The sequence below is a fragment of the Salvelinus alpinus genome, chromosome 22 (genome assembly GCF_045679555.1).
Source record: "Salvelinus alpinus chromosome 22, SLU_Salpinus.1, whole genome shotgun sequence".
Taxonomy (NCBI): Eukaryota; Metazoa; Chordata; class Actinopteri; order Salmoniformes; family Salmonidae; genus Salvelinus; species Salvelinus alpinus.
The window spans coordinates 43,196,541-43,213,146 of NC_092107.1; positions in this window are offsets into that span (position 1 = coordinate 43,196,541).

A 16,606-nucleotide genomic window follows, 5' to 3' on the forward strand; every position below is an offset into this window, starting at 1 on the left:
CCACTAATTCGGGCCTGCCGCTCTCCACTAATTCGGGCCTGCCTCTCTCCACTAATTCGGGCCTGCCTCTCTCCACTAATTCGGGCCGTCCTCTCTCCACTAATTCGGGCCGTCCTCTCTCCACTAATTCGGGCCTGCCTCTCTCCACTAATTCGGGCCGTCCTCTCTCCACTAATTCGGGCCTGCCTCTCTCCACTAATTCGGGCCTGCCTCTCTCCACTAATTCGGGCCGTCCTCTCTCCACTAATTCGGGCCTGCCTCTCTCCACTAATTCGGGCCTGCCTCTCTCCACTAATTCGGGCCTGCCTCTTTCCACTAATTCGGGCCTGCCTCTCTCCACTAATTCGGGCCTGCCTCTCTCCACTAATTCGGGCCTGCCTCTCTCCACTAATTCGGGCCGTCCTCTCTCCACTAATTCGGGCCTGCCTCTCTCCACTAATTCGGGCCGTCCTCTCTCCACTAATTCGTGCCTGCCTCTCTCCACTAATTCGGGCCTGCCTCTCTCCACTAATTCGGGCCGTCCTCTCTCCACTAATTCGGGCGTGCCTCTCTCCACTAATTCGGGCCTGCCTCTCTCCACTAATTCGGGCCTGCCTCTCTCCACTAATTCGGGCCGTCCTCTCTCCACTAATTCGGGCCTGCCTCTCTCCACTAATTCGGGCCTGCCTCTCTCCACTAATTTGGGCCTGCCTCTCTCCACTAATTCGGGAAGGCAGGAGGCGATGTCACCACAGCCTAAAGAACCTTTCTTACCAAGTCCCTTCAAAATAAACACGACCACGACCACGTTAATACAGGACTAGTAAAGGTCCAGTGTTACAGACGTCTATATAGGTCTGTTAATACAGGACTAGTAAAGGCCCAGTGTTACAGACGTCTATATAGGTCTGTTAATACAGGACTAGTAAAGGTCTGTTAATACAGGACTAGTAAAGGTCTGTTAATACAGGACTAGTAAAGGTCTGTTAATACAGGACTAGTAAAGGTCTGTTAATACAGGACTAGTAAAGGTCTGTTAACACAGGACTAGTAAAGGTCTGTTAATACAGGACTAGTAAAGGTCTGTTAATACAGGACTAGTAAAGGTCCGTTAATACAGGACTAGTAAAGGCCTGTTAATACAGGACTAGTAAAGGCCCAGTGTTACAGACGTCTATATAGGTCTGTTAATACAGGACTAGTAAAGGCCCAGTGTTACAGACGTCTATATAGGTCTGTTAATACAGGACTAGTAAAGGTCTGTTAATACAGGACTAGTAAAGGTCTGTTAATACAGGACTAGTAAAGGTCTGTTAATACAGGACTAGTAAAGGTCTGTTAACACAGGACTAGTAAAGGTCTGTTAATACAGGACTAGTAAAGGTCTGTTAATACAGGACTAGTAAAGGTCTGTTAATACAGGACTAGTAAAGGTCTGTTAATACAGGACTAGTAAAGGTCTGTTAATACAGGACTAGTAAAGGTCTGTTAATACAGGACTAGTAAAGGTCTGTTAATACAGGACTAGTAAAGGTCTGTTAATACAGGACTAGTAAAGGTCTGTTAATACAGGACTAGTAAAGGTCTGTTAATACAGGACTAGTAAAGGTCTGTTAATACAGGACTAGTAAAGGTCTGTTAATACAGGACTAGTAAAGGTCTGTTAATACAGGACTAGTAAAGGTCTGTTATTAATACAGGACTAGTAAAGGTCTGTTAATACAGGACTAGTAAAGGTCCGTTAATACAGGACTAGTAAAGGCCTGTTAATACAGGACTAGTAAAGGCCCAGTGTTACAGACGTCTATATAGGTCTGTTAATACAGGACTAGTAAAGGTCTGTTAATACAGGATTAGTAAAGGTCTGTTAATACAGGATTAGTAAAGGTCTGTTATTAATACAGGACTAGTAAAGGTCTGTTAATACAGGACTAGTAAAGGTCTGTTAATACAGGACTAGTAAAGGTCTGTTAATACAGGACTAGTAAAGGCCCAGTGTTACAGACGTCTATATAGGTCTGTTAATACAGGACTAGTAAAGGTCTGTTAATACAGGACTAGTAAAGGTCTGTTAATACAGGACTAGTAAAGGTCTGTTAATACAGGACTAGTAAAGGTCTGTTATTAATACAGGACTAGTAAAGGTCTGTTAATACAGGACTAGTAAAGGTCCGTTAATACAGGACTAGTAAAGGCCTGTTAATACAGGACTAGTAAAGGCCCAGTGTTACAGACGTCTATATAGGTCTGTTAATACAGGACTAGTAAAGGTCTGTTAATACAGGATTAGTAAAGGTCTGTTAATACAGGATTAGTAAAGGTCTGTTATTAATACAGGACTAGTAAAGGTCTGTTAATACAGGACTAGTAAAGGTCTGTTAATACAGGACTAGTAAAGGTCTGTTAATACAGGACTAGTAAAGGCCCAGTGTTACAGACGTCTATATAGGTCTGTTAATACAGGACTAGTAAAGGTCTGTTAATACAGGACTAGTTAAGGTCCAGTGTTACAGACGTCTATATAGGTCTGTTAATACAGGACTAGTAAAGGTCTGTTAATACAGGACTAGTTAAGGTCCAGTGTTACAGACGTCTATATAGGTCTGTTAATACAGGACTAGTAAAGGCCTGTTAATACAGGACTAGTAAAGGCCAAGTGTTACAGATGTCTATATAGGTCTGTTAATACAGGACTAGTAAAGGTCTGTTAATACAGGACTAGTAAACGCCCAGTGTTACAGACGTCTATATAGGTCTGTTAATACAGGATTAGTAAAGACCCAGTGCACTATTTTTGTGAACTAAATATATTTTAGTTTTTACACGCATTTGTAACTTGAGTCTGATACATATCTGTACAAAACAGTTCATCTAATAATACTTCATCTGAAAAATACTTGCTTGATATTAAGTTTCTAGTTTCTTGAAATACTTTTTTAAATGCAACTGATTTGTGTGTGAAAACTGACCTGTTCTATTCATTCCTTTCCCATTTTAGCAGAGGCTCTTATCTACTTACAGTAGTGAGGGCATACATGTTCATACGTTTTGGTTCTGGTCCCCTGTGGGAATCAAACACAACCCTGGCATTGCAAGCACCTTGTTCTACCATCTGAGCCAGATCACACCATCACAACCCCACTTGATGTACTCAATTAATGTATTGCATGTTGTTTTATCTCCATGGTGATGAAGGTTTACAGGTACAAACCTAGATTCCCAGTCTATGTACAATAAAATAATGTATATTTTGATTAAGTTGTTTGTAAGAATGGTCAATTAATACTGCACAAAAAAGTGTTTTTTCCCCCGATATTATTTGATCAAGAAAAATATTTCATTTAATGTGGATGATTTGTGTCTTCGTCCATAACATTGCACCTTTTGATGTAAATCTTTGAGGACAGGGTTTTGTTCTTTCTGGATTCCACTAGAATGACATCACAGAGAAAGGGGCAGGGTTTTGTTCTTTCTGGATTCCACTAAAATGACATCACAGAGAAAGGGGCAGGGTTTTGTTCTTTCTGGATTCCACTAGAATGACATCACAGAGAAAGGGACAGGGTTTTGTTCTTTCTGGATTCCACTAGAATGACATCACAGAGAAAGGGGCAGGGTTTTGTTCTTTCTGGATTCCATTAGAATGACATCACAGAGAAAGGGGCAGGGTTTTGTTCTTTCTGGATTCCATTAGAATGACATCACAGAGAAAGGGGCAGGGTTTTGTTCTTTCTGGATTCCACTAGAATGACATCACAGAGAAAGGGGCAGGGTTTTGTTCTTCTGGATTCCATTAGAATGACATCACAGAGAAAGGGGAAGGGTTTTGTTCTTTATGGATTCCACTAGAATGACATCACAGAGAAAGGGGCAGGCTTTTGTTCTTTCTGGATTCCACTAGAATGACATCACAGAGAAAGGGGCAGGGTTTTGTTCTTTCTGGATTCCACTAGAATGACATCACAGAGAAAGGGACAGGGTTTTGTTCTTTCTGGATTCCATTAGAATGACATCACAGAGAAAGGGACAGGGTTTTGTTCTTTCTGGATTCCACTAGAATGACATCACAGAGAAAGGGACAGGGTTTTGTTCTTTCTGGATTCCACTAGAATGACATCACAGAGAAATGGGCAGGGTTTTGTTCTTTCTGGATTCCACTAGAATGACATCACAGAGAAAGGGGCAGGGTTTTGTTCTTTCTGGAATCCACTAGAATGACATCACAGAGAAAGGGGCAGGCTTTTGTTCTTTCTGGATTCCACTATAATGACATCACAGAGAAAGGGGCAGGGTTTTGTTCTTTCTGGATTCCACTAGAATGACATCACATAGAAAGGGACAGGGTTTTGTTCTTTCTGGATTCCACTAGAATGACATCACAGAGAAAGGGACAGGGTTTTGTTCTTTCTGGATTCCATTAGAATGACATCACAGAGACAGGGGCAGGGTTTTGTTCTTTCTGGATTCCACTAGAATGACATCACAGAGAAAGGGGCAGGCTTTTGTTCTTTCTGGATTCCACTAGAATGACATCACAGAGAAAGGGGCAGGGTTTTGTTCTTTTTGGATTCCACTAGAATGACATCACAGAGAAAGGGGCAGGGTTTTGTTCTTTCTGGATTCCATTACAATGACATCACAGAGAAAGGGACAGGGTTTTGTTCTTTCTGGATTCCACAAGAATGACATCACAGAGAAAGGGGCAGGGTTTTGCTCTTTCTGGATTCCACTAGAATGACATCACAGAGAAAGGGGCAGGGTTTTGTTCTTTCTGGATTCCACTAGAATGACATCACAGAGAAAGGGGCAGGGTTTTGTTCTTTCTGGATTCCACTAGAATGACATCACAGAGAAAGGGGCAGGGTTTTGTTTTTTCTGGATTCCACTAGAATGATATCACAGAGAAAGGGGCAGGGTTTTTTTCTTTCTGGATTCCACTAGAATGACATCACAGAGAAAGGGGCAGGGTTTTGTTCTTTCTGGATTCCACTAGAATGACATCACAGAGAAAGGGGCAGGGTTTTGTTCTTTCTGGATTCCACTAGAATGACATCACAGAGAAAGGGGCAGGGTTTTGTTCTTTCTGGATTCCACTAGAATGACATCACAGAGAAAGGGGCAGGGTTTTGTTCTTTCTGGATTCCATTACAATGACATCACAGAGAATGGGGCAGGGTTTTGTTCTTTCTGGATTCCACTAGAATGACATCACAGAGAAATGGGCAGGGTTTTGTTCTTTCTGGATTCCACTAGAATGACATCACAGAGAAAGGGGCAGGGTTTTGTTCTTTCTGGATTCCACTAGAATGACATCACAGAGAAAGGGGCAGGGTTTTGTTCTTTCTGGATTCCACTAGAATGACATCACAGAGAAAGGGACAGGGTTTTGCTCTTTCTGGATTCCACTAGAATGACATCACAGAGAATGGGGCAGGGTTTTGTTCTTCTGGATTCCACTAGAATGACATCACAGAGAAAGGGACAGGGTTTTGTTCTTTCTGGATTCCACTAGAATGACATCACAGAGAAAGGGGCAGGGTTTTGCTCTTTCTGGATTCCACTAGAATGACATCACAGAGAAAGGGGCAGGGTTTTTTTCTTTCTGGATTCCACTAGAATGACATCACAGAGAAAGGGGAAGGGTTTTGTTCTTTCTGGATTCCACTAGAATGACATCACAGAGAAAGGGGCAGGGTTTTTTTCTTTCTGGATTCCACTAGAATGACATCACAGAGAAAGGGGCAGGGTTTTGTTCTTTCTGGATTCCACTAGAATGACATCACAGAGAAAGGGGCAGGGTTTTGTTCTTTCTGGATTCCACTAGAATGACATCACAGAGAAAGGGGCAGGGTTTTGTTCTTTCTGGATTCCACTAGAATGACATCACAGAGAAAGGGGCAGGGTTTTGTTCTTTCTGGATTCCACTAGAATGACATCACAGAGAATGGGGCAGGGTTTTGTTCTTTCTGGATTCCACTAGAATGACATCACAGAGAAATGGGCAGGGTTTTGTTCTTTCTGGATTCCACTAGAATGACATCACAGAGAAAGGGGCAGGGTTTTGTTCTTTCTGGATTCCACTAGAATGACATCACAGAGAAAGGGGCAGGGTTTTGTTCTTTCTGGATTCCACTAGAATGACATCACAGAGAAAGGGGCAGGTTTTTGTTCTTTCTGGATTCCACTAGAATGACATCACAGAGAAAGGGGCAGGGTTTTGTTCTTTCTGGATTCCACTAAAATGACATCACAGAGAAAGGGGCAGGGTTTTGTTCTTTCTGGATTCCACTAGAATGACATCACAGAGAAAGCGGCAGGGTTTTGTTCTTCTGGATTCCATTAGAATGACATCACAGAGAAAGGGGCAGGGTTTTGTTCTTTATGGATTCCACTAGAATGACATCACAGAGAAAGGGGCAGGCTTTTGTTCTTTCTGGATTCCACTAGAATGACATCACAGAGAAAGGGGCAGGGTTTTGTTCTTTCTGGATTCCACTAGAATGACATCACAGAGAAAGGGACAGGGTTTTGCTCTTTCTGGATTCCACTAGAATGACATCACAGAGAATGGGGCAGGGTTTTGTTCTTCTGGATTCCACTAGAATGACATCACAGAGAAAGGGACAGGGTTTTGTTCTTTCTGGATTCCACTAGAATGACATCACAGAGAAAGGGGCAGGGTTTTGCTCTTTCTGGATTCCACTAGAATGACACCACAGAGAAAGGGGCAGGGTTTTTTTCTTTCTGGATTCCACTAGAATGACATCACAGAGAAAGGGGAAGGGTTTTGTTCTTTCTGGATTCCACTAGAATGACATCACAGAGAAAGGGGCAGGGTTTTTTTCTTTCTGGATTCCACTAGAATGACATCACAGAGAAAGGGGCAGGGTTTTGTTCTTTCTGGATTCCACTAGAATGACATCACAGAGAAAGGGGCAGGGTTTTGTTCTTTCTGGATTCCACTAGAATGACATCACAGAGAAAGGGGCAGGGTTTTGTTCTTTCTGGATTCCACTAGAATGACATCACAGAGAAAGGGGCAGGGTTTTGTTCTTTCTGGATTCCACTAGAATGACATCACAGAGAATGGGGCAGGGTTTTGTTCTTTCTGGATTCCACTAGAATGACATCACAGCGAAATGGGCAGGGTTTTGTTCTTTCTGGATTCCACTAGAATGACATCACAGAGAAAGGGGCAGGGTTTTGTTCTTTCTGGATTCCACTAGAATGACATCACAGAGAAAGGGGCAGGGTTTTGTTCTTTCTGGATTCCACTAGAATGACATCACAGAGAAAGGGGCAGGCTTTTGTTCTTTCTGGATTCCACTAGAATGACATCACAGAGAAAGGGGCAGGGTTTTGTTCTTTCTGGATTCCACTAAAATGACATCACAGAGAAAGGGGCAGGGTTTTGTTCTTTCTGGATTCCACTAGAATGACATCACAGAGAAAGCGGCAGGGTTTTGTTCTTCTGGATTCCATTAGAATGACATCACAGAGAAAGGGGCAGGGTTTTGTTCTTTATGGATTCCACTAGAATGACATCACAGAGAAAGGGGCAGGCTTTTGTTCTTTCTGGATTCCACTAGAATGACATCACAGAGAAAGGGGCAGGGTTTTGTTCTTTCTGGATTCCACTAGAATGACATCACAGAGAAAGGGACAGGGTTTTGTTCTTTCTGGATTCCATTAGAATGACATCACAGAGAAAGGGACAGGGTTTTGTTCTTTCTGGATTCCACTAGAATGACATCACAGAGAAAGGGACAGGGTTTTGTTCTTTCTGGATTCCACTAGAATGACATCACAGAGACATGGGCAGGGTTTTGTTCTTTCTGGATTCCATTACAATGACATCACAGAGAAAGGGGCAGGGTTTTGTTCTTTCTGGATTCCACTAGAATGACATCACAGAGAAAGGGGCAGGGTTTTGTTCTTTCTGGATTCCACTAGAATGACATCACAGAGAAAGGGGCAGGGTTTTGTTCTTTCTGGATTCCACTAGAATGACATCACAGAGAAAGGGGCAGGGTTTTGTTCTTTCTGGATTCCATTACAATGACATCACAGAGAAAGGGACAGGGTTTTGTTCTTTCTGGATTCCACTAGAATGACATCACAGAGAAAGGGACAGGGTTTTGTTCTTTCTGGATTCCACTAGAATGACATCACAGAGAAAGGGACAGGGTTTTGCTCTTTCTGGATTCCACTAGAATGACATCACAGAGAAAGGGGCAGGGTTTTGCTCTTTCTGGATTCCACTAGAATGACATCACAGAGAAAGGGACAGGGTTTTGTTCTTTCTGGATTCCACTAGAATGACATCACAGAGAAAGGGGCAGGGTTTTGTTCTTTCTGGATTCCACTAGAATGACATCACAGAGAAAGGGACAGGGTTTTGTTCTTTCTGGATTCCATTAGAATGACATCACAGAGAAAGGGACAGGGTTTTGTTCTTTCTGGATTCCACTAGAATGACATCACAGAGAAAAGGGCAGGGTTTTGTTCTTTCTGGATTCCACTAGAATGACATCACAGAGAAAGGGACAGGGTTTTGTTCTTTCTGGATTCCACTAGAATGACATCACAGAGAAATGGGCAGGGTTTTGTTCTTTCTGGATTCCATTACAATGACATCACAGAGTAAGGGGCAGGGTTTTGTTCTTTCTGGATTCCACTAGAATGACATCACAGAGAAAGGGGCAGGGTTTTGTTCTTTCTGGATTCCACTAGAATGACATCACAGAGAAAGGGGCAGGGTTTTGTTCTTTCTGGATTCCATTACAATGACATCACAGAGAAAGGGACAGGGTTTTGTTCTTTCTGGATTCCACTAGAATGACATCACAGAGAAAGGGACAGGGTTTTGTTCTTTCTGGATTCCACTAGAATGACATCACAGAGAAAGGGACAGGGTTTTGCTCTTTCTGGATTCCACTAGAATGACATCACAGAGAAAGGGGCAGGGTTTTGCTCTTTCTGGATTCCACTAGAATGACATCACAGAGAAAGGGACAGGGTTTTGTTCTTTCTGGATTCCACTAGAATGACATCACAGAGAAAGGGACAGGGTTTTATCTTTCTGGATTCCACTAGAATGACATCACAGAGAAAGGGACAGGGTTTTGTTCTTTCTGGATTCCATTAGAATGACATCACAGAGACAGGGGCAGGGTTTTGTTCTTTCTGGATTCCACTAGAATGACATCACAGAGAAAGGGGCAGGCTTTTGTTCTTTCTGGATTCCACTAGAATGACATCACAGAGAAAGGGGCAGGGTTTTGTTCTTTTTGGATTCCACTAGAATGACATCACAGAGAAAGGGACAGGGTTTTTTTCTTTCTGGATTCCACTAGAATGACATCACAGAGAAAGGGGCAGGGTTTTGTTCTTTCTGGATTCCACTAGAATGACATCACAGAGAAAGGGGCAGGGTTTTGTTCTTTCTGGATTCCACTAGAATGACATCACAGAGAAAGGGGCAGGGTTTTGTTCTTTCTGGATTCCACTAGAATGACATCACAGAGAATGGGGCAGGGTTTTGTTCTTTCTGGATTCCACTAGAATGACATCACAGAGAAAGGGACAGGGTTTGGTCTTCCTGGATTCCATTAGAATGACATCACAGAGAAAAAGGCAGGGTTTTGTTCTTTCTGGATTCCACTAGAATGACATCACAGAGAAAGGGGCAGGGTTTTGTTCTTTCTGAATTCCACTAGAATGACATCACAGAGAAAGGGGCAGGGTTTTGTTCTTTCTGGATTCCATTAGAATGACATCACAGAGAAAGGGACAGGGTTTTGTTCTTTCTGGATTCCACTAGAATGACATCACAGAGAAAGGGGCAGGGTTTTGTTCTTTCTGGATTCCACTAGAATGACATCACAGAGAAAGGGGCAGGGTTTTGTTCTTTCTGGATTCCACTAGAATGACATCACAGAGAAAGGGGCAGGGTTTTGTTCTTTCTGGATTCCACTAGAATGACATCAGAGAGAAAGGGACAGAGTTTTGTTCTTTCTGGATTCCACTAGAATGACATCACAGAGAAAGGGGCAGGGTTTTGTTCTTTCTGGATTCCATTAGAATGACATCACAGAGAAAGGGGCAGGGTTTTGTTCTTTCTGGATTCCACTAGAATGACATCACAGAGAAAGGGGCAGGGTTTTGTTCTTTCTGGATTCCACTAGAATGACATCACAGAGAAAGGGGCAGGGTTTTGTTCTTTCTGGATTCCACTAGAATGACATCACAGAGAATGGGGCAGGGTTTTGTTCTTTCTGGATTCCACTAGAATGACATCACAGAGAAAGGGACAGGGTTTTGTTCTTTCTGGATTCCATTAGAATGACATCACAGAGAAAAGGGCAGGGTTTTGTTCTTTCTGGATTCCACTAGAATGACATCACAGAGAAAGGGGCAGGGTTTTGTTCTTTCTGAATTCCACTAAAATGACATCACAGAGAAAGGGGCAGGGTTTTGTTATTTCTGGATTCCATTAGAATGACATCACAGAGAAAGGGACAGGGTTTTGTTCTTTCTGGATTCCACTAGAATGACATCACAGAGAAAGGGGCAGGGTTTTGTTCTTTCTGGATTCCACTAGAATGACATCACAGAGAAAGGGGCAGGGTTTTGTTCTTTCTGGATTCCACTAGAATGACATCACAGAGAAAGGGGCAGGGTTTTGTTCTTTCTGGATTCCACTAGAATGACATCACAGAGAAAGGGACAGAGTTTTGTTCTTTCTGGATTCCACTAGAATGACATCACAGAGAAAGGGGCAGGGTTTTGTTCTTTCTGGATTCCATTAGAATGACATCACAGAGAAAGGGGCAGGGTTTTGTTCTTTCTGGATTCCACTAGAATGACATCACAGAGAAAGGGGCAGGGTTTTGTTCTTTCTGGATTCCACTAGAATGACATCACAGAGAAAGAGGCAGGGCAACAACTCTTACCATTCCAACAGAATAAAATGTGTTGAACAAATCTAAATATATTTTATTTTTGAGATTCTTCAAATTAGCCACCCTTTGCCTTGATGACAGCTTTGCACACTCTTGGCATTCTCTCAACCAGCTTCATGAGGTAGTCACCTGGAATGTATTTCAATTAACAGTTGTGCCTTCTTAAAAGTACATTTGTGGAATTTGTTTCCTTCTTAATGCATTTGAGCCAATCAGTTGTGTTGTGAGAAGGAAGGGGCGGTATACAGAAGATAGCCCTATTTGGTAAAATACCAAGTTCATATAATGGCAAGAACAGCTCAAATAAGCAAAGAGAAACGACAGTCCATCATTACTTTAAGACATGAAGGTCAGTCAAAACGGAACATTTTAAGAAAACTTTGAAACTTTCAAGTGCAGTTGCAAAAAATATCAATGAATGAAACTGGCTCTCATGAGGACCGCCACAGGAATGGAAGATTTACCTCTGCTGATCATTAGGCTGTGGGCAGGCTGATCACTAGGCTGATCATCAGGCTGATCATTAGGCTGTTGGCAGGCTGATCATTAGGCTATGGGCAGGCTGATCATTAGGCTATGGGCAGGCTGATCATTAGGCTGTGAGCAGGCTGATCATTAGGCTGTGGCAAGGCTGATCATTAGGCTATGGGCAGGCTGATCATTAGGCTGTGAGCAGGCTGATCATTAGGCTGTGGGCAGGCTGATCATTAGGCTGTGGGCAGGCTGATCATTAGGCTGTGGGCAGGCTGATCACTAGGCTGATCATCAGGCTGATCATTCGGCTATGGGCAGGCTGATCATTAGGCTGTGGGCAGGCTGATCATTAGGCTGATCATCAGGCTGATCATTAGGCTGTGGGCAGGCTGATCATTAGGCTGTGGGCAGGCTGATCATTAGGCTGATCATCAGGCTGATCATTAGGCTGATCATCAGGCTGATCATTAGGCTGTGGGCAGGCTGATCATTAGGCTGTGGGCAGGCTGATCATTAGGCTGTGGGCAGGCTGATCACTAGGCTGATCATCAGGCTGATCATTAGGCTATGGGCAGGCTGATCACTAGGCTTATCATCAGGCTGATCATTAGGCTATGGGCAGGCTGATCATTAGGCTGATCAGTAGGCTGTGGGCAGGCTGATCACTAGGCTGTGGGCAGGCTGATCATTAGGCTGATCATCAGGCTGATCATTGGGCTGTGGGCATCATTAGGCTGTGGGCAGGCTGATCATTAGGCTGTGGGCAGGCTGATCATTAGGCTGTGGGCAGGCTGATCATTAGGCTGTGGGCAGGCTGATCACTAGGCTGATCATCAGGCTGATCATTAGGCTGTGGGCAGGCTGATCATTAGGCTGTGGGCAGGCTGATCACTAGGCTGATCATCAGGCTGATCATTAGGCTATGGGCAGGCTGATCACTAGGCTTATCATCAGGCTGATCATTAGGCTATGGGCAGGCTGATCATTAGGCTGATCATCAGGCTGATCATTAGGCTGTGGGCAGGCTGATCACTAGGCTGTGGGCAGGCTGATCATTAGGCTGATCATCAGGCTGATCATTAGGCTGTGGGCAGGCTGATCATTAGGCTATGGGCAGGCTGATCATTAGGCTGTGGGCAGGCTGATCATTAGGCTGTGGGCAGGCTGATCACTAGGCTGATCATCAGGCTGATCATTAGGCTATGGGCAGGCTGATCACTAGGCTTATCATCAGGCTGATCATTAGGCTATGGGCAGGCTGATCATTAGGCTGATCATCAGGCTGATCATTAGGCTGTGGGCAGGCTGATCACTAGGCTGTGGGCAGGCTGATCATTAGGCTGATCATCAGGCTGATCATTAGGCTGTGGGCAGGCTGATCATTAGGCTATGGGCAGGCTGATCATTAGGCTGTGGGCAGGCTGATCATTAGGCTGTGGGCAGGCTGATCATTAGGCTGTGGGCAGGCTGATCACTAGGCTGATCATCAGGCTGATCATTAGGCTGTGGGCAGGCTGATCATTAGGCTGTGGGCAGGCTGATCACTAGGCTGATCATCAGGCTGATCATTAGGCTATGGGCAGGCTGATCACTAGGCTTATCATCAGGCTGATCATTAGGCTATGGGCAGGCTGATCATTAGGCTGATCATCAGGCTGATCATTAGGCTGTGGGCAGGCTGATCACTAGGCTGTGGGCAGGCTGATCATTAGGCTGATCATCAGGCTGATCATTAGGCTGTGGGCAGGCTGATCATTAGGCTATGGGCAGGCTGATCATTAGGCTGTGGGCAGGCTGATCATTAGGCTGTGGGCAGGCTGATCATTAGGCTGTGGGCAGGCTGATCACTAGGCTGATCATCAGGCTGATCATTAGGCTGTGGGCAGGCTGATCATTAGGCTGTGGGCAGGCAGATCATTAGGCTGTGGGCAGGCGGATCATTAGGCTGTGGGCAGGCTGATCATTAGGCTGTGGGCAGGCTGATCATTAGGCTGTGGGCAGGCTGATCACTAGGCTGATCATCAGGCTGATCATTAGGCTGTGGGCAGGCTGATCATTAGGCTATGGGCAGGCTGATCATTAGGCTGTGGGCAGGCTGATCATTAGGCTGTGGGCAGGCTGATCATTAGGCTGTGGGCAGGCTGATCATTAGGCTGTGGGCAGGCTGATCATTAGGCTATGGGCAGGCTGATCATTAGGCTGTGGGCAGGCTGATCATTAGGCTGTGGGCAGGCTGATCATTAGGCTATGGGCAGGCTGCTCATTAGGCTATGGGCAGGCTGATCATTAGGCTGTGGGCAGGCTGATCATTAGGCTATGGGCAGGCTGATCATTAGGCTATGGGCAGGCTGATCATTAGGCTGATCATCAGGCTGATCATTAGGCTGTGGGCAGGCTGATCATTAGGCTGTGGACAGGTTGCTGATCCAGAGAGGCTGACAGCTTGGTAAAACTGTGTTCTATTTTCTGTGTGACAGTCTGGAAGTCAACGCTAGGAATGTTTTGGTTTGTCTTTTTCATAATTTAGGGAGGAAAGCTGTGAAAATGGACTTGAGTAAACTGTCATGTTAAAACATATTTCACATGGGCTAACAGAAAAAGAGGAATACAATGTTGTGAATGAGGAATACAATGTTGTGAATGTTTTTGAAAGATATTAACCAGTGCTAGGGCAGTCCCTACTACAGTCTGGGTATGAAAGATACGAGGGTGGAATATTACAGGTTAGCAGCAACGTGGCATAGCAAAATAATGAATCACTCCTACCCTCATCAGAAAACTCTCTCACCCATTAGGAAATAACATGAGTGCAACTAGGGCTGTAGATTCACAGGTGTGCAAGATAATACGTTAACAATGACAGTAGTACTGGCCACACCTTATCTTTCATATCCAGACTACTGTACAGTAGGGACTACCCTAGCGCTGGTTAACAATGACAGTGGTACTGGCCACACCTTATCTTTCATATCCAGACTACTGTACAGTAGGGATTACCCTAGCGCTGGTTAACAATGACAGTGGTACTGGCCACACCTTATCTTTCATATCCAGACTACTGTACAGTAGGGACTACCCTAGCGCTGGTTAACAATGACAGTAGTACTGGCCACACCTTATCTTTCATATCCAGACTACTGTACAGTAGGGACTACAGTAGGGACTACCCTACCCTAACAATGACAGTAGTACTGGACCAGATCACAGAAGTGGAACTGACTTAGGGTCTTAAGAAACTCAGGAAACTGCCATAGATTCATGTAAAATCAAATATGAGCATGTAATGAAATAATTCATTTCTGTGAAGATTTCTTTTTTAATGATGGACACGGCCACCTTCTACTTTTAACGCAATTAAAATCTGTCAAACCGTTGTATAGTCCAGGACGAGAGGGAACCACTTCATGTTGTATATCAATTGATTTGAAAATAGAGAACAATGCTGTACAAATTAAATGAGAGACAATTCAATCATAAGAAAAAACCTGTTGTGACATGACCGTAAACGGGCGTCCTTTCAGACACAGCCCATAAATGATCCTGCATAACTAGGTATTGTCCTACTTGTGATATGCAGTACTGGAGAAAAGAGCAAGAAGGCATTTGGCTGTCCAACATGCTGAATTATAGCAGGTGATGATCCATGAAGGAAAGTGAGACCAAACACATACACATCTCTTGGACTGTAAATGACTGACTCTGCAGAGGACTGTAGAGTACTGTAGCCTCACAGGTCCACTACTTATACAGCATTAGATCAGTTTATAACCCTGTCACAGAGGCCTGGAGGTCGGGAGGTTCCACTTCATCCCCCTTGTCCTGCTAATACCCCACCATCACCCCTGTCCTGCTAATACCCCACCACCACCCCTGTCCTGCTAGTACCAGTACCTCACCACCACCCCTGTCCTGCTAGTACCAGTACCTCATCATCACCCCTGTCCTGCTAGTACCAGTACCTCACCATCACCCCTGACCTGCTACTACCAGTACCTCACCATCACTCCTGTCCTGCTAGTACCAGTATCTCCCCCCTGACCTGCTAGAACCAGTATCTCCCCCTGACCTGCTAGAACCAGTATCTCCCCCTGACCTGCTAGTACCAGTATCTCCCCCCTGTCCTATCAGTACCAGTAGCTCCCCCTGACCTGCTAGAACCAGTATCTCCCCCTGACCTGCTAGAACCAGTATCTCCCCCCCTGACCTGCTAGAACCAGTATCTCCCCCTGACCTGCTAGAACCAGTATCTCCCCCCTGACCTGCTAGAACCAGTATCTCCCCCTGACCTGCTAGAACCAGTATCTCCCCCCTGGCCTGCTAGAACCAGTTTCTCCCCCCTGACCTGCTAGAACCAGTATCTCCCCCTGACCTGCTAGAATCAGTATCTCCCCCCTGTCCTGCTAGAACCAGTATCTCCCGCCTGCCCTGCTAGAACCAGTACCTCCCCCCTGACCTGCTAGAACCAGTATCTCCCCCATGACCTGCTAGAACCAGTATCTCCCCCTGACCTGCTAGAACCAGTAACTCACATCACCCCTGTCCTGCTAGTATTATTACCTCACCATTACCCCTGACCTGCTAGAACCAGTTTCTCCCCCCTGCCCTGCTAGTACCAGTATCTCCCCCCTGACCTCCTTGTACCAGTATCTCCCCCTTGACCTTCTAGTACCCCTTCCTACCAGCTAAATGTGCAACAGTTTCCCATTGTACCACCTAACTGTCGAACAGTTCCCCTTGTGACGTGGTGTGGTTGGACAGAGGTGCAGAGAAGAGACCAGACAAGAAATCAACGGATAAGGATAAACATAGAAGAGCGAAGCGCTTACCGCAGGATCACGGTACAATTGAATAAACAACAAACACTAAGTCTCAAAAACTCTCTCCGTAAACAAATGCACACTGTTAACAATTTTAGTTTGGGACATTGGAGCAAAAGGACAACAGAAAACATGGGAAATTAAAATGAGTAAACACATCTGAGTATTGTCTTTTCAGTTTTTTTGTCCCCCTCGTTCCATTGTGTAAAGACCGCCCCCGGCTCCAGTGTTCGAGGCATCCCCTTCTATCACAAAGGGACGTGTAGGATCAGGATGGACGAGGAGATGAAATTTCCCTTGAGCTCCCCGAATGCCCTGTCAGCCTTGGGGGTCCAGCAAAAATGTTTCGGGGACTTTTCGTGAGAGGCACTG